General features: G+C 38.8%; 1 long non-coding RNA gene across 1 annotated transcript; it reads left to right on the top strand.

Annotated features, from left to right (window-relative positions):
- The first annotated feature begins 67 nt into the window (after positions 1-67).
- On the top strand, positions 68-23,490 carry LOC121824396 (uncharacterized). The gene is made up of 4 exons (XR_006066294.2): positions 68-242; positions 742-835; positions 5,820-5,907; positions 23,360-23,490. It is a non-coding gene; the product is annotated as an uncharacterized LOC121824396 (long non-coding RNA).
- Positions 23,491-25,426: the final 1,936 nt, after the last annotated feature.

Raw genomic sequence — 25,426 nt, 5'->3', positions numbered from 1 at the left:
ACCCCTGCTTTCAATCAAATATTATATTCCTCGAATTTGTGCACCCTACTGTTCTGATCATGGCATAACTCTTAACTTCTCTCTAGAATTGATTCAGTAAGTTCTACAGATGATGTTGAAGAATCCCAGTGTGCAATGGAGGCTGAGACGTGTACAGAAAGCCTTAGACCAGGAACAGTGAAGACACTGTGTCTCTTGAGAACACATCATAGTAGCCCTAGGAATGTAAATGAGGCTTTGAGGTAAAGCTTTTGGGCTATGCCTGGAAGGTCACTAGTTGTCTGGGGTTTGGAAACTTGGGTGCTGAGGAGTCACTAGTGAGAAGTGATGAGGGCTTAGATGTGGATGACAGAGTGAGGGGATCTCCCTCAGATATGGATAAGATAGTTCTCTAGACTTGATGATAATAAAAAGTCCAAATCTAGCCATGCCAAGACCTCTCTGGCTTACTATATTGATATGATTGCTTTTCCCCAACACATGCCTCCATCATTGCAGCCCACCAGGAGAATGACTCCATGTGGCATCAGGGATAAAAGAGAGAGGTGATGAGTTTACTAATGAGCATGATTTACTCAGGTCACTATCTGTGTATATGTGTCTAATGTGACATTGAATAGTGTAAATACTGGTTTGATTTTTATTAGTAAAGCTGTCTGCTGTTTGCAGAAAAGTGAATAATATCAGGAAGACATGACTTTCATTCTTAGTGATTGACACTTTTCTCTTCCCTTCACACAGTGGCCTATGGATCATGGTTTGAGCACACCCATGCCTGGCTATCCATGAGAGAAAGGGAAAACTACCTGCTACTGAGTTATGAGATATGAAAAAGGTAACTGGCATTCTTACAGCAAAAACAAAGCCTCTCACAAACTCACCCCATGCATCACCCCATATTACTCAGGATCCCCATATCAGCTTTAGGTTCATGAAGAGTCAATTGAAGAGAAATTATGCCCTATATCCTTTATTGACCTGCAGCTGACATTTTCTCTCCAGACTCTTTATCCATCATCCCTATCTTTACCTTATTCACCCTGGGGTAGGGTGGAGTAGCTCACACTTGTGCTAACAGTTTTATTAATTCTGTCTATACAACACATTTAATACACCTAATAACCCATTGTTCAGTGGGGAATGTGTAAAGCAGTTTCATTCTACTGTTTTGCCCAAATGTATGTCATTCCCCTGTACTGTAAGAAGAGGAACAAGGGCAGGAAATCCATCTGTGAATCCTGGGAGAGCACTAAGAGCTGTCACATTAACAGCACTTAGTGATAGTCACATCGGACTAGACATGTACAGGATGCAGCCTGTCAGGGAGTAATGTGTCCTGTACTCTGCAGTACAAAGGGTGGGCTAGAATACACTGGAGATTTCAAAACTCTTGGTAAAGAATATCTAAAATGTTTCAACATTAAGTAATGACATATGTCTAAATAGACTGATAGGCCACAGTCTTAATCAGATCATTGCAGGTTCCATTTCATTGAAATATTCCCACTGAATGTTATAAACATGTTTAAGTACTGTACATGTGTCTCAAATATCTCTTACTTTAAAATTTTTTTGAAAATCTTGGCAGGGTGTCACATGACTCTAAACATAGCATGGGCAGATAGAGACAGTTTCAGGGGGTCTAGATCATCCTTGTGTGTATGGTGGGTTTCAGGTCAATCTTGGCTATGAGAGACATTGTTTCAAAAGACCATTGAGGAATAGAATGTTAAGTTCATTTACATATTTTATTTTCATTTACTTAAAAAATACTCTCTCTAATGATGGACACACACTAATGACACTAAGCATATAAGCACAGAAATGTCCTCATATCATCATCAACTCAAAAGTTTAAGTAGTTTTAAAGTTATTAGTGAGAGGTAACCATCATTTACTTATTACAGATAAAGATATCAATTTCACTTTATACTGAGCAAGAAAAATGGTACTGAGCATGCAGTCTGTCAGAGAAAACACTTGCCCATCCTTAAAACAATCCAAAATATTAGTTAAGGAGGAAAAGAAGCTTCATTACAACCACTGTTTACCTTTTAGAAGTAGAGTCTGGTGATGGTGAAGGGTACTGAGAGTTGTAACTATTTGTTTTTATTTTTATTTCTCTTATTACATTTTTAACCTTTAAAATAATTTTTCAATTTAAATATATTTTGACCATGTTCTTCCCTCTCACAATTTCATCCAAATTTTCTATTCCTCCTTATTCACCCAGCCTTAAATACTTAAAAAAAAAACCAAACAAAATACAAATCAAACAAAATTCTCCATGAAAGAAGACAAATTGAAACAATACATAAAATGAAAAAACAATGAAAACACTGAACTGTAACCAAATAAAAGCAACCCCCAAATACACACACAAAAAAAAAACCAAACAAACAAACAAACAAAAAACGTGGAGTCTATTATATGTTGTTATGGTGGTATTTTATTTGTACTGAAATGTGATTTTATTTGTATGTTAATAAATAAAGTTGCTTGTGGGTCAGAGCTAATAGCAAGCCATAGCAGAGCTGGGGGTTTGTGGCCCATGCCTTTAATCCCAGCACTTGGTAGAAGAGCTAGGTAGATCTCTATGTGTTCAGGGATACAGCCAGCATTGGAGACACATGCCTTTAATCTCAATAACATAGAAGACCTGAAGGGCTGTACAAACAGACAGTGACGAGGCAGTCATGTGTTTGGATTTACAACCAATGAGAAGACAGAACAAAAAAAACTATATAAAAATAAGCACACAGGAAGTAGGTCTCTTTTTCAGAGAGGTCTCTTTGCTAGCTGCAGCAGGCAGGTAAGGCTCTTAGCTCTGATTTCTTGGCTTTCTTCTTTGCATTGGTTCTGTGTTTCTTATTTAATAAGATGGTTGGTTACATCTACACGTTGTTCAGCTCCTCCTGAACATGAAGACTGCATCTGAGTAGTTGATATACCCAGTGTCACTGCATTGAAGAAAATTGATTTTCCCTCTCCAAGCAGGTACAAATGAAAGTTGAGTTGTTAACCTTTCGCCTAGTGGCTAGATTTTAATTTATTTATTCATTCATTCAGTTTCTAAAAATATAACAAAATAAAGTACAATATGTTGAAATACTATTATTGCCTCAAAGTTGGACAAGACAAACCAACAGAAGGAAAACAGCACAAGACAAGGCACAAGCAGAGACCGACATGTTTGCACATTTTAGAAGCCATAAAATCACTAAACTTATAAGGAGAGGATTGGTGCAGACTGGTGTGGCACTTCCCATGATGCTCCAGTCTGTGGGTTCATATGAGCTTTTCTTATGTTTGTGTGGGAAGCCTTGTTTTTGGTGTCAAGAAATGGCCATTTGAGACACCATCTCCCCCATAATTAGGTTATACTATTTAGATGGTCTTTATATGTATAAAGAAGTTCCCTCAAATGTCCATTAACTTTAGCTGTGCCTCTCCATATCCGCTCCTCAAGTTTCCTTTCCTCATCCACACTTGGTCCTTCCATTCTAGTACTTAACTAGTCATCTATTATTTGCCTTCTAAGTTTAGATTTTTTATAATTATGACATACTGAGGGAACTTTCTTCCCTGACACAGTCTGTTTGGTGTACTGTATGCATCATTTACTTTGATAGGCATCTCTTTCTTAAGGATAGGGAAATATTCTTCTATGATTGTGTTGAAGGTATTTTCTGTGCCTTTAACCTGAGTTTTCTTCTTCATCCTCTATTTTTATTATTAAACTTATTATTTTCATACTGTCCCTGATATCCTGAATGTTTTTAACAGGATTTTTAGATTTAACATTTTCTCTGACAAATGTCTACATTTCTTCTATGTTGTCTTCAATGCCTGAGATTCTCTCATCCATTTCTTGTATTATATTCCTGAATATCATCTCCGAGTTTCCTGATTGATTCCCAAGTTTTTCTTTTTCATTTCCTTCAATTTGGGTTTTCATGATTTCAACTTTCATGTCTTGAATGGTATTTATTTCCTTCCATGGCTTGTATTTTCACAGATTCCTTCATGAGATTTATTCCTTTTTTTCTTTAAGGACCTCTATCATTTCCATACAGGATTTTTAGGGTCCTTTTCTTCTTCTGCAATTATGTTGGAATATTCAGGACCTGTTATAGTATGGTTGCTGGGTTCTACTGAAGACAGGCTGTCCTGGATGTTATTGATTATGCTTTTAGGCTGGCATCTATGCAACTTGGATTAGGAAAATTGTAGTTCTACATGCTGATATCTGGTCTTGTCTTTGCTGCATTGATGCTTCATTTCTTTTTCCCTTGCTAGGTCAGGCACTTAGGAGAGTGCGGGGGCTGCGTGTTGCATAGTAAGAAATTCTTATGGGATCCTGATAAGTGTGTCCACTGGGGATTTCAGGTAAAATGTTTCCAGGTATAGAAAGCTGACATTTAGGAATGGAGATGACTAGGTGGAGGACATAAGAAGATTCACAGAAGAGAAGAGAACAGAGGACCTGTTTAGTCACCTGGGAATGGGACAACTGAGTGAGATCAGGCCACAAGAGAAGGTTTGATATGATGGTATGAATAAAACTGAATATCAGACTTAGAGGAATGGAAGGAGAGATGAAAATCTCCAGGTAACCTACTTGCTTTCCTGGTTAGGGGGCAAGTTGGTTCTTCGGTAGTGTCTTCTGGATTTCAGGATTTGCTAGGCCAAAAATTGAGAAGGGAGAAGAAATTCTGTTTGTTAAAATCTGGGTTACCCACATGAGACAGGGGCATGTGGGGGAGAGGACTGCAGCAGGTGTTTTACACAGAGCTTTAAATGAGACTAGGAGACTGGACTTGGAGGAACAAATGGAGATGTGAAGATTTGCATATAACATAACTGTTTTCCTGCCCAGCTTGGGCTGTAGGTTCCTATGGAATGCTTGAAGTAGTGCACGTGTGGGACAAATCAACTCATTGTGGTATGGATGTTAGGAGGGATCAGGGAGATCCACTAGAAATTGGGGTGGCTAATGCAGGTGTTCTGCTGCAGAGCTGGGGGCAAGACAGGGAGATTGGACTCAAAGGAATGAAGAAGGTGAAGATCTGTAGTTAGCTTACCTCTTCCCTGGCCACAGTGGTCTGTGGATTTGCAAGGAGGGTATGTTGGAGTTGGATGTTCAGATAGTACATGAATTGGAGGAATGGGGTAAGAAAACCTAGATGATGAGAAATGCCACAGATTATCTGTGGCATAACTGGAAATAAGACAGGAAAATTGGATCTGAAGGAGCACAGGGAAAGATAAAAATCTGAAGTCAGCCTACCTGCTTCCCTGGCAGGTATTGTTGGATTCTTTAAAGTCTTATTAATAGAAAACCCTGAGCCAGATGTTGGGGTAAAAGCTGATATCAGAGAAGCAGAGCAATCCACAGCCTACCTCACATTGACAACTCCTCAGCTGACACTGGAGGCCTCTGAGTCCTCACCTGGAAGGCCTCAGCCAAAAAGAGCCTTTAGTTCCTGTCTTCTTATGCCTTATATACCTTTCTTCACCCTGCCATATTATTCTTGGGATTAAAGGAATGTGTGCTTCCCAAGCAAAATCACACAGCCCACCAGGAGAATGACTCCATGTGGCATTGGGGGTAAAGCTGTGAGGTGATGAGTTTACTAATGAGCATGATTAACTCAGCATACTATTTGTATGTACGTGTCAAATGTCACTTTGAATAGTGTAAAACTGGTTTGATTTTTATTAGTAAAGATATCTGCTATTTGCAGAAAAGTTACTAATATCAGAAAGGCATGACTTTCATTCTTTGTAATTGACACTTTCCTCTTCCTTTCATACAGTTGCATATGGATCATGGTTTGAGCACACCCGTGCCTGGGTTTCCATGAGAGAAAGAGACAACTTCCTGCTACTGAAGACATAAAAAAGGTAAATGTCATTCCTACAGCAATCACAAAGCCTCTCAGAAACTCATCCCATGCAGCACCCCATATTTCTCAATATCCCCATGTCAGTTGTATGTTCATGAAGGGTCAATTGAAGAGAAATTATGCCCTATATCCTTTATTGACCTGCACCTGGCATTTTCTCTCCAGCCTCCTTATCCATCATCCCTATCTTTACCTTATTCACCTTGGGGTAGGGTGGGCTAGCTCACACTTGTGCTAACAGTTTTATTAATTCTGTCTATGCAACACATTTAATACACCTAATAACCCATTGGTCAGTGAGCAATGGGTAAAGCAGTTTCATTCTACTGTTGTGCCCAAATGTATGTCATTCCCCTGTACTGCAAGAAGAGGAACAAGGGCAGGAAATCCATCTGTGAATCCTGGGGGAGAACAAGAGCTGAAGTCACATGAACAGCACTTAGTGATACTCACATCTGACTAGGCATGTACAGGATGTAGCCTATCAGGGAGGACTGTGTCCACTGCTCTGTAGTACAGAGGGATCTGCATGGTGAGCTAGAATACATTGGAGATTTCAAAACACATTGTAGAGACTGTCTAAATGTTTCAACATTAAGTAATGACATATGTCTAGATAGACTGATAGGGCACACTCTTAATTGGAACATTACAAGTTCCATTTCATTGAGATGCTCCCACAGAATTTTATAAACATGTTTAAGTACTCTATATTTGTCTCAAATATCTCTTATTTTAAAAATTTTTTAAAAAGTGTCTTGGCAGGGTATCACATGACTCTAAACCTAACACTGGTGGATAAAGACAGTTTTCAGTTGTTCTAGATCATCCTTGTGTATTTTGACAGTTTCAGGTCAATCTTGGATACAGGAGACACTGTTTCAAAAGACCATTAAGGAAATTAATGTTAACCTTATGTATTTTATTTTCATTTAGGTAAAAAATACTCCATCTAATGATGGACATATACTAATTACTCCAAGCATATAAGCAGAAAAATATTCTCATATGATCAGCAACTCAAAAATTTAAGTAATTTGGAATTTATAAGTGAAAGGTAACTATCATTTACATATTACAGATAAAGATATCAATTTCACTTTATACTGAACAAGAAAAAATTGTACTGAGCATGCAGTCTGTCAGAGAAAATACTTGTCCATCCTTAGAACAGTCCAAAATATTAGGTAAGGAGGAAAAGAAGCTGTATTACAACCACTGTTTACCTTTTAGAAGTAGACTCTGGTGATGATGAAGGTTACTGAGAGTTGTAACTATTTGCTTTCATTTTTATTTCTCTTATTACATGTTTTAACCTTTAAAATAAAATTTCAATTTAAATATATTTTGGTCATATTCTTTCCCTCTCACAAATTCTTCCAAATTTTACCTTCTTTATCCACCCAACCTTAAATTCTTTCAGAAAGAAACAAACAAAACCTAAATAAAACAAAATTCTCCCTGAAAGAAGTCAAAATAAAACATTATATTAAAAGGAAAACAATCAGACAGGCCCGGCGACAGAGACAAGCAGACGCAGGTAGGCCTGCGGCGGGGGCCGGTGGAGGTAGACGGGCCCAGTGGCGGCAGCCGACAGGGATATTCAGACCCAGCGGCAGCTGGCAGAGACATTCAGGCCCAGCGGCGGCCCACAGAAGTAGACGGGCCCAGCGGCGGCCCGCTGAAGTGAACGGGCCCGGCGGCAGCGGCCGACAGGGACATTCAGGCCCAGCGGCAGCCGGCAGAGACATTCAGGCCCAGCGGCGGCCCACAGAGGTAGACAGGCCCGGCGGCAGAGACAAGCAGACGCAGGTAGGCCTGCGGCGGCGGCCCGCGAGGGTGGACGGGCCCAGCAGCAGCCCGCTGAGGTAGACGGGCCCAGCGGCGGCAGCCGACAGAGATATTCAGGCCCGGCAGCAGCCGGCAGAGACATTCAGGCCCAGCGGCGGTCCACAGAGGTAGACAGGCCCGGCGGCGAAGACAAGCAGACGCAGGTAGGCCTGTGGCGGCGGCCTGTGGAGGAAGACGGGCCCAGCGGCAGCCCGCTGAGGTAGACGTGCAGCGGCCGACAGGGACATTCAGGCCCGGTGGCGGCCCCCAGAGGCAGACAGACCCAGCGGCAGCTGACAGGGACATACAGGCCCGGCGGCGGACCACAGAGGTAAACAGGCCCAGGGACGGAGACAAGCAGACACAGCTTGGAACAGGGACGCCCTTAACCCCAACATCTGGGGAAGAAGCTATCTCCGTGGGTCAGAACCAGAACGAATCTGAACACTCCGTCTGAGGACAACCCAGGGCCCAGCTGCTGATCCTGTGAAACCCAACAACTTGGAGGTGTTGGTGAGACTACCCTGCTCAGCTGAAACCCATCTGGGAGAGGATTCAGATGCCTACAGTTTAAAGTCTGAAGAAACAAGATCAGCTGAGGAGTTGACAAATGAACAAAAAGTGACCTGAGAACACAGAAGAAGGCGCTACCCAGACACCAAACCAGATCACCAGAATCATAAGTATATAATTCACCGATCGAAATCAGCTGCCCCTGAAGAAATAGCCCAAAAGCACCAATTTAACCAAGAACCCCTACTAAACCAAGACTAAAAATTAGAACAAGAGAAGCACTCTCAGACACAGACACCACCTGCACCTCACAGAGGAAGAGATGAGTAGGCGCCAGTGCAAAAATACAGGCAACAACATAAAGACCTATATGGCAACATCAGAACCTAGTGATTCTACACCTGCAAGACCTAAACATACCATGACAGAAGAAACAGAAGAAATCAACCCTAAAAATGACATTAAGAAGATGATAGAGGCCCTTAAAGAAGAAATAAAACATTCCCTCAATGAGGAAATAAAAACTTTCCTTAAAGAGGAATTGAAAAACTACCTTAAAGAGGAAATAAAAACTTTCCTTAAAGAGGAAATAAAAAACTCCCTTAAAGAGGAAATAAAAACTTCCCTTAAAGAGGAAATGAAAAACTCCATTAAAGAGGAAATAAAAAACTCCCTTAAAGAAATGGAAGAAAAAACGAACAAAAAATGGGAAGAAATCAAAGAAAGCCAAGAAAAAGCAATTAAACAGATGAAAGAAACATTCCAAGATCTGAAAAATGAATTTGAGACAATAAAGAAAACACATGCTGAGGGAATGCTGGAAATAGAAATCCTGACAAAACGAACAGGAACTACAGAAACAAGCATAACCAACCGATTGCAAGAGATGGAACAGAGAATCTCTGACACTGAAGACACGATAGAGAAAATAGATTCGTCAGTCAAAGAAAACAATAAAGACAAAAAAGTCCTAACACAAAACGTCCAGGAAATTTGGGACACCATGAAAAGACCAAACCTAAGAATAATAGGGATAGAAGAAGGAGAAGAATACCAACTCAAAGGCACAGAAAATATACTCAACAAAATCATAGAAGAAAACTTTCCTAACCTAAAGAAAGAAACACCTATGAAGATACAAGAAGCTTACAGAACACCGAATAGGCTGGATCCAAAAAAAAAGTCCCCTCGCCACATAATAATCAAAACACTAAACACACAGAATAAAGAAAAAATATTAAGAGCTGCAAAGGAAAAGGACCAAGTAACATATAAAGGCAAACCCATCAGAATAACACCAGACTACTCAATAGAGACTACGAAAGATAGAAGATCATGGACAAACCTCATGCAGAAACTAAGAGAACATGGATGCCAACCCAGACTATTATACCCAGCAAAACTCTTAATCACCATAGGCGGAGTAAACAAAATATTCCAGGATAAAACCAGATTTAATCAATACCTGTCCACAAACCCAGCCCTACAGAAAGCACTAGAAGGGAAAATTCAACCCAAAGAAGCTAAACACATCCATGAAAAATCAAGCAATAGATAATCCTACACCAACATACACCACAGAAGGACAACACAACACAACCAAAAAAATAACAGGAATTAACAATCACTGGTCATTAATATCCATCAATATCAATGGTCTCAACTCACCTATAAAAAGACACAGGCTAACAGAATGGATTAGAAAACAGGACCCATCCATATGCTGCATACAAGAAACACACCTTAACTCCAAAGACAGACACTACCTCCGAGTAAAGGGCTGGGAAAAGGTTTTCCAAGCAAATGGACCTAAGAAACAAGCTGGTGTAGCTATCCTAATATCTAATAAAATAGACTTCAAACTAAAATCAATCAAAAGAGACCAGGATGGACATTACATATTCATCACAGGAAAAATCCACCAAGATGAAGTCTCGATTCTAAACATTTATGCTCCAAATACAAAAGCACCCACATTCATAAAAGAAACACTACTAAAGTTTAAAACGCACATCAAACCCCACACATTAGTAGTGGGAGATTTTAACACACCACTCTCACCAAAAGATAGATCTACCAGACTGAAACTTAACAAAGAAATAAAGGACCTAACAGATGTTATGACTCAAATGGACCTAATAGATATCTACAGAATATTCCATCCTAACACAAAAGAATATACCTTCTTCTCAGCACCCCATGGAACCTTCTCAAAAATTGACCACATGCTTGGACACAAAACAAATCTCAACAGATACAAAAAAAATTGGAATAACCTCCTGTATTTTATCAGACCACCATGCCTTAAAGTTAGAACTCAATAACAACAAAAATTATAGAAAACGCACAAACTCATGGAAACTGAATAATACCCACCTGAAACATCAATGGGTCAAGGAAGAAATAAAGACAGAAATTAAAGAGTTCCTAGAATTCAATGAAAATGAAAGTACAACATACCCAAACTTATGGGACACTATGAAAGCAGTGCTAAGAGGAAAATTCATAGCTCTAAATGCACACATAAAGAAGATGGAGCAATCCCATACCAATGAATTAACAGCACAACTGAAAGCTCTAGAACAAAAAGAAACAAACTCACCCAGGAGAAATAGACGCCAGGAAATAATCAAATTGAGGGCTGAAATCAACGAAATAGAAAACAAGAGAACAATACAAAAAATCAATGAAACAAAGAGTTGGTTCTTTGAAAAAATCAACAAGATAGACAAACCACTAGCCAAATTAACCAAAAGGCAAAGAGAGAACACCCAAATTCACAAAATCAGAAATGAAAAGGGAGACATAACAACAGACAATGAGGAAATCCAGAGAATCATCAGATCATACTTCAAAAACCTGTACTCCACAAAAATGGAAAACCAGGAAGAAATGGACAATTTTCTGGATAAATACCAAATACCAAAATTAAATCAAGACCAGATAAACCATTTAAATAGACCAATAACCCCTAAAGAAATAGAAACAGTCATCAAAAGTCTCCCAACTAAAAAAAGCCCAGGACCAGATGGTTTCAGTGCAGAATTCTACCTGACTTTCAAAGAAGAACTAATACCAATCCTCTTCAAAGTGTTCCACACAATAGAAACAGAAGGAACACTACCAAACTCTTTTTATGAGGCTACAATTACCCTGATACCCAAACCACACAAAGATGCAACAAAGAAAGAGAACTACAGACCAATCTCCCTCATGAACATTGATGCAAAAATACTCAACAAAATATTGGCAAACCGAATCCAAGAATACATCAAAACAATCATCCATCACGACCAAGTAGGATTCATCCCAGGGATGCAAGGATGGTTCAACATACGGAAATCAGTCAATATAATACACCATATAAACAAACTGAAAGAAAAAAACCACATGATCATCTCCCTAGATGCTGAAAAAGCCTTTGACAAAATCCAACACCCCTTCATGATAAAGGTCTTAGAAAGAATAGGAATACAAGAAACATTTCTAAACATAATAAAAGCAATTTATAGCAAGCCAACAGCAAACATCAAATTAAATGGAGAGAAACTCAAAGCAATACCACTAAATTCAGGAACAAGACAAGGCTGTCCACTCTCCTCATATTTATTCAATATAGTACTAGAAGTTCTAGCTAGAGCAATAAGACAACAAAAGGAGATCAAAGGGATACAAATTGGCAAGGAAGAAGTCAAACTTTCACTATTTGCAGATGATATGATAGTATACATAAGTGACCCCAAAAACTCTACCAGGGAACTTCTACAGCTGATAAACTCCTTCAGTAAAGTGGCAGGATACAAGATCAACTCAAAAAAATCAGTAGCCCTCCTATACACAAATGATAAAAGGGCTGAGAAAGAAGTCAGAGAAACATCACCCTTTACAATAGCCACAAATAATATAAAATACCTTGGGATAACACTAACTAAACAAGTGAAAGACCTTTTTGATAAGAACTTTAAATCTCTAAAGAAAGAAATTGAAGAAGATATCAGAAAATGGAAGGATCTCCCATGCTCATGGATAGGTAGGATTAACATAGTAAAAATGGCAATCTTACCAAAAGCAATCTACAGATTCAATGCAATCCCCATCAAAATCCCAACACAATTCTTCACAGACTTGGAAAGAAAAATACTCAACTTTATATGGATAAACAAAAGACCCAGGATAGCTAAAAGAATCCTATACGATAAAGCAACCTTTGGAGGCATCACCATCCCTGACCTCAAACTCTACTATAGAGCTATAGTAATAAAAACAGCTTGGTACTGGTATAAAAACCGAAATACGGACCAATGGAATCGAATTGAAGACCCTGACATTAATCCATGCACATATGAACACCTGGTTTTTGACAAAGGAGCCAAAACTATACAATGGAACAAAGAAAGTATCTTCAACAAATGGTGCTGGCATAACTGGATGTCAATATGTAAAAGATTACAAATAGATCCATATCTGTCACCATGCACAAAACTCAAGTCCAAGTGGATCAAAGACCTAAACATAAATCCAGTTACACTAAACTTAATAGAAAAGAAGATAGGAAGCACTCTTGAACGCATTGGCACTGGAGACCATTTCCTAAATAAAACACCGACAGCACAGACCCTGAGCACAACCATTAATAAATGGGACCTCTCAAAACTGAGAAGCTTTTGCAGGGCAAAAGACACAGTCAATAAGACAAAAAGACAGCCAACAGATTGGGAAAAGATCTTCACCAACCCCACATCTGACAGAGGATTGATCTCCACAATATATAAAGAACTCAAGAGACTAGACATCAAAGCACTGAACAGTCCAATTAAAAAATGGGCTAAAGAGCTAAACAGAGAATTCACAAAACAGGAACTACAAATGGCTGAAAGACATTTAAAGAAATGCTCAACATCTTTAATCATCAGAGAAATGCAAATCAAAACGACTCTGAGATACCACCTTACACCTGTTAGAATGGCTAAGATCAAAAACACCAATGACAACCAATGTTGGAGAGGATGTGGAGCAAAGGGAACACTCCTCCACTGTTGGTGGGAATGTAAACTTGTACAACCACTATGGAAATCAGTATGGCGGTTTCTCAGAAAATTAGGAATCAAACTACCTCAAGACCCAGCCATCCCACTCTTGGGCATATACCCAAAGAATGCTGATACATACCATAAAGATACATGCTCAGCTATGTTCATAGCAGCACTATTTGTAATAGCCAGAACCTGGAAACAACCTAGATGCCCATCAACGGAAGAATGGATGAAAAAAATGTGGTACATATACACAATGGAGTACTACTCAGCAGAGAAAAACAATGAAAGCATGAAATTTGCAGGCAAATGGATGGAACTAGAAAAAATTATCCTGAGTGAGGTAACCCAAACCCAGAAAGACAGTTATGGTATGTACTCACTCATTGGTGGATTCTAGATATAAAATGAACAATCAGACCACAACCCATAGAACCATAGAGGCTATATATATAGCATGGAGGTCCCTAGGATGACTGTGGCATATAATAAATTTCAGTTTTACTCAATTATTAAAAAAAAAAAAGTACACTAGTGTAACTGCTGCTTGTGTGAGATGACCAAACTGCCCCTTAGATGTGCTTAAAAGGAGCCTGCATGTCCCTCTCGGGGTCATTGTCATTTTGTACAGGTGTCAACCTTGCATGCATGCTGGAATATTAATAAATGCTCTTTGCTTTTACATACAAAAAAAAGGAAAACAATAAAAATACTGAACTGTAACCAAATAAAAGCATGTCCCCTTACACACAAAAAATTAGAGTCCATTATACGTTGTTCAACTCCTCCTGAACATGAAGACTGAATTAGAGTGGTTGATATATCCAGTGTCACTGCATTGAAGAAAACTGATTTTTGCTCTCCCAGCAAGTACAAATGAAAGTTGAGTTGTTAACCTTTAGCCTACTGGCTAGATTTTTCTCTCATTCATTCATTCATTTCTAAAAATATAACAAAATAAAGTACAATATGTTGAAATAGTATTATCACCTCAAAGTTGGACAAGACAAACCACCAGAAAAAAAAACAGCACAAGAGAAGGCACAAACAGAAACTCATATGTTTGCATAATTTGGAAGCCCATAAAATCACTACATTGGAAGCCCTAACATATAAGCAGAGGATTGGTGCAGACTGGTGTGGCACTATACATGCTGCTCCAGTCTGTGGGTTCATATGAGCTATTCTTATGTTTACGTGGAAGGCCTTGTTTTTTTGGTGTCAAGAGATGGTCATTTGCGACAATATCTCCATCATTACTAGGTTATACTATTTTATATTTATATATAAGGAAGTTCCCTCAAATGTCAATTAATTTTAGCTGTGTCTCCCCATTTTCCCTCCCTCAAGTCTCTCTCCTTACCCCATTCACACTATGTCCTACCATTCTAGTACTTACCTATTCATCAATTATTTGCCTTTTAAATTTAGATTTTTTTTATAATTATTGCATGCTGAGGGGACTTTCTTTCCTGATTCAGCCTGTTTGGTGTTCTGTATGCATCTTTTACTTTGATTGGCATCTCCTTCTTTAGGTTAGGGATATTTTCTTCTATGCTTGTGCTAAAAGTATTTTCTGTGCCTTTTACCTGTGTTTTCTTTGTTTCCCATCTCCTTATGCCTTATATGCATACCTTTTCTGGGATTAAAGGAATGTGTGCTTCTCAAGCAAAGGCATGAGATCTCAAGTGCTAGGATTAAATGTGTGTGCCACCAATGCCTGGCACTGTTTCTCTCCTAGACTGAGTCTGTCTCATGTGGTCCAGGATGGCCTTGAACTCACAGAGATGCAGACAGATTTCTGCCTCCAGAGTGCTAGTATTAAAGGTGTGTGTACCAGCACTTCTGACTGCTATGTCTGATTTAGTGGCTGACTCTGTCCTCAAATCCTCTGGAAAATTTTATTCGAGTACACAATCTATCACCGTATTTCCCACTTTTGTCTAAAATAATAGGAGATTATAATTAATATAAGAAAAAGTATGCACAGTATGTACAATAAGTATATACAATATGTACAATCAAGAATTACATTATCAATGTCCAGTTCATTAACATTTGACAGATTCAGAGAAAATATTCCATTATTTATCCTATTTGGGTGAGTCCAAATTGTACTTAAGTCACTTCCTATCCTAACTTGTATTACCAAGCAAATACTATCTTTTGTTGTCCTTCATACTTACGTACTTCACAACTCTTTCGTGAGTTTCTTTTCTGAGTTAGTTAAGAAAACAACTATAATTATAACTATCTAGTTTTAACTTCCAAAAAGGAAATAATGTTACCTAAAGTAATTAGGAACTACAAGCAACATCTAAAAAATGTGCAAAATGATAGAAACAGTTGATTGCCTGGGCAGTCACTCAAGATTTCTCCGTAACGTTGGGGCATCCATCTTCAGCCTGCAGGCCTAGCATATTAACAGACTTATCTGTAATTCAGGATTTTCTAAAGGGCCTTCCTACCTTGTCTTGGCAAGTTTCAGCTGTACTTTTTTTTGTGTCCTGCTTGTCCGTTCAGACAGGATACTGTCAGCAGTTGAAGCAAGGGCACTTTCTTGCCCAGTGGCTTTTTGACACAAAGAAAGTAAACACCATAAGGAGTTTCTTCCATGATCCTCATCTTCTCTAAAGTAGATTGGTGCTGTTAGGAGCAGACATGTCTCATAGTCATAAAAAAGGATCTATGTTATTAAAACCTCTCAAATGCCATATTCTGCACATTTCTGAAATGTTTGAAGATGACTTGCCTATCTCAAATATATTTCTGTTTGACTTTGAAAACACACCCACAAGTTCAATTGTAATAGGTGACCAGCTACTCACTTGCATTTTTATATCATAATTGATTTTTAAATAATAAATTTCAAGGACTGGCAATTTGCATTACATTGTTAAATAAATTTTATAGGTACAAAACCTTGAACAAGATTAGAATTGTATGTACAGTATGTTCCAACAAAACTAATCTCAAATTTATATTAATATGCCAAATTTGTATACAATGTACAAGAATCCAATCCAATGTAAAATATTTAAAACTAGTAGTTGCTTTTTCAAAGTAGATTTAATAATCTACCCTTTTAACCTGTCATTTCTCTATCTCTTTTTTAGAGAGGATACGGTAATCTATCTCTTATCTATATATTCTTTTTTTTGTTTTCAGAGTAGATTCAATAATCTATACTTTTGTCTTAACATTTCTATACTTTTAGAGTAGATTCAATAATGCAGTTTTATCTTATCATTTCTATATAATGTGTTTCTATATCATATCCACTTTCTTTTAGATAGAGATTGACTATGACAATAACAATTTTTAACTAAACCCTAAATAGACAAACATCCATAATCCATTTTTTGGAATGTACCATTGTTTTCTAGGCTACTTCCTGCTAATTAGGAACACTGGTAGTCTTACGGGAACACAAAGAAAATTTAGGATTATGGTCAAATCATGACTGGAGTAGTCTGTGAGGCTATATCATCCAAGTTAGCCATCTTGATATTGTCCTGATCAGTTTTTAGTCCAAAGCCAATCTTTGGGTAGTGTTTGTCAGCTTCTTGACATTATCATTGTCCTGATGGAATCATCTTTGTGGGGCCCCATCATCTTTTTGGAGACTTCAGATTTGCTGTTAGTCATGATTCACTGCAGAAAACTGATAGAGACTAAAACCTGAAATCATGTAAGGAAGCTAGATGAAGCCTTTTTATAGAATTACTTAACACTCTATATGATCATCAATATCATGAGAAAATTATATATATATATATATTATATCTTGTAAACTTTGATATAAAATTCATATCTTAAGAAAAGTTTTAAAGAGCCAAAATAAAACCAAAGGATCATGATATTAATAGCAATAGAACAGTACATTAATTTGGGTTTTTCTTCTGTTGCATGTCAGGTGGCTCTTCTGACATGATACAGAGATTTTGCATTTTCTTTTAACAAGCATGCTTAGGTTTAGAGAAGGAGAGAAGCATATTCCAATTCCAAAACCAGCTTTGATTTTTAATTGAACTGAGACTACAAGATGACCACTTATGTTGTGTGTCTATAGAGAACAGCAGCAACAAACATTTAAGAAGACTAATGGAATTCTATCCTATTAGATATGTGATACACCAATAGGCCAATTTACTCTTTTTCTTCGGATTTTTTTTTCTGGATGATTTGTCCTTTTTCTTCAGATGTCTCATTTGTACAGTGTTCTTCAGATTCCTTAGTCTTCATTCTCCTGAAATACAAAAACAAAATGCTTCCCCAATCCTAACTTTGGGGAATTTCCATTTTCTAATGTTTATCAATTTTGATTTATGGTTTCTCCTTAAAGTTTTTTTTTTTTGTTTTCTAAAGCTGTAATTTTTATTCTCTACTCTATTGGAGAAATTATTTTGGCCACTCCATGTAGTTAAAAGGATATTTATTTAATGGTGTAACTCACAAATTAAGTAATAGGTAGGTCGCAGGGTCTGGGGAAGGTGTAACGCAGTCCAGCGGTGTTCTCCAGAGCTCTGCACAGTCCACCTTCACCGTTCAGCGTCCCGGCACAGACCGAGCGCACAGAGAGAGTGCTGGCCCATCCAGCTCTCAGGTCTCCAGGCGCCTCCCCTGGCCCAGCCTCGTAGGCGTGACAGTTGCCAGAATCTCAATGGGGGTTGGAACTTCCAGATCCAAGCTGGAATGGCTGGCTACCCACTACACTATTCTATAGCTATTCTATCACTCCAAGCAGTATGATGTTTTACAATAGGCATTAGGTTCTTTAATTGCTCTAGGAAGGAGTTTACTACAGGATTACAGGAAAGGATTCAATGGAATTTAACATGTGAGCCTGTAAGAGGCTCAATGGCAAAGGCAAGGGATTACCTTGCCTGTCCCTTGTTGATCTACATTCATTAGTCCAGTGTCTGCCTTTGCCATGCTTTCTGCATAATCTAGAAGGAAGGGGCATCCTCTTAGGATTATTCCTTGAAAAAACATTATTTCTAGGAATCTCCTGTTTACAGTTTCATTTTAGGTGACATTGATTACCACAATTAAAACTTTTGACTTTACTATTTTTCTTCAAACCTCTGGAAATCACCTTTCCTATCTAAATATCATCATGATCATGAGATTTAATGTATATCGTATGTCAGATTGGTTCCTCTAATGGTGCTGATTTTTCCTTTAACAGTCTAATTACCCTTTTGCATTGTGCATTAGCATTTTCAAAAGCCAGGGATTCAATAATTATCTGTCTAGGCTCTGAAATTAGTATCATTCTCCTTACCGCTAAAGTCAGTCTTTTTAAGAAATCACTGAAGGTTATTTTTTCGGGGGGGGGCCTGTATAACTTTAGTAAATGACTCAATTTTCTTTCCTACTTCTTCAGTTCTGTCCCAAGTATTCAAGACTGCCATTCAGCATAAAGCAAGGGTGTGGTCATTATATAAAGTTTGTCTTTGTATTTCAGCATTATCTCATTCTCCAAGAAGCTGATCTCAGGAATTTTTTGTTGTTGTTGTTGTTGTTTTGAGACAGGGTTTCTCTGTGTAGCTTTGCGTCTTTTCTGGAACTCACTTGGTTGCCCAGGCTGGCCTCAAACTCACAGAGATCTGCCTGGCTCTGCCTCTGAGTGCTAGGACTAAAGGCGTGTGCCACCACCACCCAGCTTCCATTTTTTAATATGAGAAAAAACTTTCTATTCAGTAATTTCTCCTTATGAAATCCAAATTGACTCACCAAATCAACTGACAATGAGATTCAGATCATGGTGTGGCAGCAGCCTGGGGAGGGGGGTCAGAGAAAGCTAAAAGCCACCAGGAGAAAAAAGGGAAAAAAAACCCACAGTCTGCATGGGATAAGTGTGCAAAAGTGTCTAACTCCTGCTGTTTTTGGAGCCCCAAAACCTGTAGAGTTTGCTGCACAGAAGCTGCAATAAAAACTTATCCAGTGGGTTAGAGAGTCCAGCCTGCATAAGGGTGGAGACTCTGACTACATGCAGCTGAGGCCTGAGTGGGAGCCTGAAGGGCACAGACAAGTGGCTTTTTCATGAATTCATGCCCCAAAAGTTGGATGCCAGATGTTACTCAAATTTTCAACAGTGTTTTAATAAAAAAAACTTGGAATCAGATATTGGGGTAAATACTGAAAGATCAGAGAGACAAAGGAACAAGCCACCTGATACAGCGAGGACTGCTCAACCTGAAAAGCTTTCCTCAGCCAAAATATTTTAATTACTCTCTCCTCAAGCCCCATATATCTTTCTTTGCCCTGACATATTACTTCCTGGGATTAAATGTGTGTGTGCTTCCCAAGCAAAGGCATGAGATTTCAAGTGCTAGGATTAAAGGTGTGTGTTATCATTGTTTAGCTCTGTTTCTCTCCTAGACTGAGTCAATCTCATGTAGTCCAGTGGCCTTGAACTCACAGAGATGTAGACAGATTTCTGCCTCCAGAGTGCTAGTTTTAAAGATGTGTGCCACCACTGCCTGACCTCTATGTCTGATCTAATGGCTGGCACTGTCTACTGATCTTCAGGTAAGCTTTATTAGGATACACAATATATCACCACAGGTAGAATTAGCAAAAATTTTGTTTTTAATGAAAAATACTAAGGAGCATCAATAACAGAAGAACTGGAACATTCAAAAAAATTGATCTCATAACCTTATCATCTAGGAACAGAAAGTTGCCATCTAAGTAGCAACACCAAAGACAGTCTTGTCTTTGGTAAAATCTTTTACTTTCCCATTACAAAATTCAATATTCATAGGAAGCTTCCTTACACAGCTATCTCTGTTGTATGGTAGTGCAGTTTCTCAAAAGACTCCTGTCCAACCATTCAACACATTCTTTTCAGTTATTGACATGGTTGTTTCCTTCCCATGAAATAGTAACTCAAATTTGGTAAAACATGTAATAAAACTATTGAGGCAATAATACCTTTAGGAGTCAGGACAAGGGCTAGAATACAAAGAAAAGTCTTCAGTGTTCCAAAATTCTGCCTTCTTATGACTATCTCACTTGATTAAGCCAATAGTGGCACTCAACAGTTATAGTTCCAGAATATAGGTATCTGAAGCAGGAAGACTGTGCATGTGATGCCCATCTAAGTTACAGCATGAGCTCATGAATAAAAACAAAATGAAATCTCCCAGAACTACTTCAAGTAATAATTACTGAGATCATTCTTTTTTCTAACGGTGATCTGTGATTAATGCTTTATTTATTTATTTTAAATAATTAAGAAATGTTTTGTTTATTTCACATACCAACCACAGATCCCCCTCTCCTCCTTCCTCCTATCTCCCCAGATCCCCACCACCACTCCAACTCCTATTCCCACCTCCTCCAAGGCAGGAACTCCTGGGACATTCAATTGAGGCAGGTCCAAGCCCCTCCCCCTGACCCAAGGTTATGTAAGGGGCCCCACTATAGGTACTAGACTCCAAAAAGCCCACTCATGCAGGATGGACAGTTCCTGATGCCACTGCCAGGGGCCTCTTAAGCAGGTAAAGCTAAAAAACTGCCTATTTAGAGGGCCTAATCCAGTCCCATGGAGGCTCCATAGCTATTGGTGCACAGTTCATGAGTTCCCACTAATTTGGTTTGGTAGTCTCTATGTTTCCTCATCATGATCTTGAAGCCCCTTGCTCATAGAATACCTTTTCTCTCTCTTTGACTGGAGCTAGGTCTGGTGCTTAGTTGTGAATTTCTGATTCTGCTTTCATCAGTTACTGGACAGAGGCTCTATCCTGACAGGGTACTCACCAATGTGATTACCAGAGTAGGCCAGTTCAGACACCTTGTCCACTATTGCTAGTAAATGAAATTGTCCTATTCAGTATTCTTTTCTAGATCATAACTTCTCCAGTTAAACTTACAATGTCTAGGTTGTTCATGTAGATCTCATCCATTTCTCTGTCATTGGGCAATCCCTGTGTCTTTCTTGGGGTCCTGTTTTCTAGGTAGCCTCCCTGGGGTTGTGAGTAGCAGTCTAGTCATCTTTGTTTTACATCTAGTATCCTACTGTGAGTGAGTACATACCATGTTTGTCTTTCTGAGTCTCGGTTACCTCACTCAGGATGAGTTTTCTAGATCCATCCATTTGCCTGCAAACCTCATGATGTCATTGTTTTTCTCTGCTGAGTAGTATTCCATTGTGTGTATGTACCACATTTTATTTATCCATTCTTCAGTTGAAGGGCATCTAGGTTGTTTCCAGGTTCTTTCTATTACAAACAATGCTGATATAAACATAGCTGAGCAAGTACCCTTGTGGTATGATTGAGCATTCCTTGGGTAGATGCCCAAGAGTGGTATAGCTGGGTCTTGGGGGAGATTGATACCCAATTTTCTAAGAAAGCACCATATTGATTTCCAAAGTGGTCGTACAAACTTGCATTCACACCTACAGTGGAGGAGAATTCCCCTAGCTCCACATCCTCTCCAGCATAACCTGTCTTCAGTGTTTTGATCTTACTCATTCTGACAGGCATAAGGTGGTATCTCAGAGTCATTTTGATTAGCATTTCCCTGATGATTAGGGATGTTGAGCAATTCCTTAAATGTCTTTCAGCCATTTGAGTTTCCTCTGTTGAGAATTCTCTGTTTAGTTCTATAGCCCATTTCTTAATTGGACTGTTGGTCTTTTGATGTCTAATTTCTTGAGTTCTTTATATATTCTGGATATCAGTCCTCTGTCAGATGTGGGGTTGGTGAAGATCTTTTCCCATTCTGTAGGCTCTCACTTTGCATTGTGGACCATATCCTTTGCTCTACAAAAGCTTCTCAGTTTCAAGAGTACACATTGATTGATTGTTTCTCTCAGTTTCTGTGCTACTGGTGTTATATTTAGGAAGTGATCTCCTATGCCAATGTGTTCAAGACCACTTCCTACTTTCTCTTCTAGCAGGTTCAGAGTAGCTGGATTTATGTTGAGGTCCTTGATCCACTTGGACTTAAATTTTGTGCACAGTGACAGATATGGATCTATTTGCAGTCTTCTACAGTTGATATCCAGTTATGCCAGCACCATTGGTTGAAGATGCTTTCTTTTTTCCAATGTATAGTTTTGGCTTCTATGTCAAAAATTATATGGTTATAGGTGTGTGGATTAATGTCAGGGTCTTCAATTCGTTTCTATTGGTCCACATGTCGGTTTTTATGCCTGCACCAAGCTGTTTTTATTGTTGTAGCTCTATAGTAGAGCTTGAGGTCAGGGATCATGATGCCTCCAGAGGTTGTTAAAACTGTATTATTCTCAATACCCATAGGAAACAATATTACATGGTGTAAACATTAACCACTCTCAAATTATTTGTGCACATTGCCTTAATTTCCATTTATCACTGTATAGAATTAATTCTATAAGTTTCTTTAAACATCTCAGGGCAGGTTTGGTATGGTGGTACACATCTTTAATGCCAACACTTAGGAGATAAAGTCAGTTAGGTGGATCTCTGACCTCTTTGAGCTTAATTAAGGTCAGTCTGGTCTCCAGAGCAACTTCCAGCTTATAAGTCAGGTCTCTAGGGGGTGGTGATTTAGCTCAGTGGTAGAGTGCTTGCCTAGCAAGCACAAGGCCCTGGGTTCAGTCCTCAGCTCCAGAAAAAAAATCAGGGCTCCATAGTGAGACCCTTTCTCTAGAACAAAAGACATATTGCAGTGCATTTAGTAGGTGGGTTGGCACACACCTGTGAACACAGCACCACAAAGATGGAAAAAGGAGATTCAAATGTTCAGTGACTTCATCCACTATAAAGTAAGTTTGAGAACAGCATCAGTTTATGAGATTATGTCCTGTCCTCCCTAGAAGAAATTCCAGTCTCTGTCTTTTATGGTCACAGATCAGCCACAGTTCAAGCCCACTTAAAATACAAATGCTGGGTTGACTCCTACCCTCTCTACATGTCCTGTTTCTTTCTGAAATCATTTTTAATGGTTTCTCATCTCATGTAAACATTTCTTTCTTTACGTCTCTTTTTCATCCTCCATCCCTAGTTCCCATCTCTACATCTGTTCTGTCATAGATTTCTGTTCATTACCTTCATTTTTGTTTTTTTCTTCTTTTAGGACACAAAGAGCACCATAAAGAATATGTGTGACTTCCTAGGAAAAACAATATAGCCAGATGAGCTGGATATGGTCCTCACATACAGGTCCTTCCAAGCCATGAAAGAAAATAATATGTCCAATTTTAGTCTCATCCCTGAAGATATGATTACTATTGGTTTGATTCTCTTGAGAAAAAGTGAAGAAATTTTACAGCTTTAAAATATGTCAATGCCGGGTGGTGGTGGCGCACACATTTAGTCCCAGCACTTGGGAGGCAGAGACAGGTGGAACTCTGTGAGTTCGAGGCCAGCCTGGGCTACCAAGTGAGTTCCAGGAAAGGCACAAAGCTACACAGAGAAAACCTGCCTCGAAAAATCAATCTATCAATCAATAAACAAAAATATGTCAGAACATGTGTAGCACTTGTTCTTCTAATGAGCCTCTAAGAAAGAGTTGGGAATGTTTCAGAAGTCTTTGCTTATCACATCATAAATTCTAACAGACTTTTTAGGGGAATATTTCCATGGTGACGATGTGGGATTCAGGAACTCTCAAAAAACTGATTTGTTCAGGGAAAGTATCTTGGGATTGCATATGGTCAGGTCCAATACCCTCAATGGAAAACAAAAAGGTATACATGCTGCAATGAAGCTATGTAAGGCTCCCTATATCTTAGAAACTCCAAAGAAAATATTTAGTGCATGGTACCAAAGACATATCTTGGATGATGGCCACAGAAAACACTTCCATTCATGGCTGGAAAAGATGTTGAATGTGTCAAAATTTCTGAACCTTAGCAGGCTGAGAGTAGACCTGTAGATGTAACCAATCGTCTTATTAAAATAAGAAACACAGAGCCAATGTAAAAGAGAAAGCCGAGAGGTCAGAGCTCAGAGATAAAATCTTACCTCCTGCAGTGCTCCTAGCTTCCCCGAGAGAGCTACTTCCTGTTTGTCTGTGTTTAAATAGTCTTTCTGTTCTGCCTTCTCATTGGTTGTAAACCCAACCACATGACTGCCTCATCACTGCCTGTAAGTACTGCCCTCCAGGTCTTAAAGGCGTATGTCTCCAATACTGGCTGTATCCCTGAACACACAGAAATCTATCTAGCTCTTCTAACCACCACGCTCTTGCTATGGCTCTAATAGCTCTGACCCCAGAGCAACTTTATTAACATAAAATTAAAATTACATTTCAGTACAAATAAAATATCACCATATAGACCCACATAAAATCTAAGCAAATTGTTCTCCTCTGTTGCAACCTGATGGTACTCGGCAACCTAATTTTGGATTGCCTTGGGCTCAAAGCTACCCAGTTTGTTGTGAATTGCCTCTCCAGGAATGGGAATATCCATTTTCTCTATGTCTGTGCCACCTCCCTATGCTGGGAGCAGACTGTGGGTATGGTTTCATAGCTATAAATTTGAGGAGGAACTTTGCCAGAATGAATCACACCTGATGTGTCATGTTTACTTTATTAGCAAAGAATTGGTGAGATGGGACTTGGGATTGAAGGAGAAATTAGTTAGTTATTAGGTCATAGGGGATGAGTAAAGAACATCTGTATAGACACAGGAAGCAAAGGGTTATGAGTTTAAATTTCTTTCCTAATAATATACATTCTTCAGCCTTAACTTTCAGTCTTCCTTCACTCTAGAGTGTAAGGATCAGGTGCTAGAATATAAGGACATCACAAGTATACATAGAGATAAGTAAGTTAAAGTGGTTAGCAGATTGCATTTAATCCAATACTGTTGATGTCCTCACAAGAGGAAGTTGGGAATCAGATTTGAGCACACAAATATGTCTCCTCAAGAATATAGTCATCTATACACTAAAGATTGAGGCCACTGGGATAATCCATAGCTATTGACAGATAACCTCAGACTCCTGTGCTCCAGACTCTGGAGACAGAGTTCTCTACACTACAACTGAAGGTTTCATGTAAAAAGAGAATTTGCCCGTTCTTGGATATCTTGTAATAAATCAGAATTTGGAAGAGGTAGAACAGTACGTATACATAAAAGGCTTTAATGAAATGACAAATAAATGAAGTGGCTTGTTTAATAGGCAAAGGCTATGG

The sequence above is a fragment of the Peromyscus maniculatus genome, chromosome 1, assembly GCF_049852395.1.
Source record: "Peromyscus maniculatus bairdii isolate BWxNUB_F1_BW_parent chromosome 1, HU_Pman_BW_mat_3.1, whole genome shotgun sequence".
Taxonomy (NCBI): domain Eukaryota; kingdom Metazoa; phylum Chordata; class Mammalia; order Rodentia; family Cricetidae; genus Peromyscus; species Peromyscus maniculatus.
The sequence above is the reverse complement of the archived record's forward strand: the minus strand, read 5'-3'. Positions and strand labels throughout refer to the sequence as shown.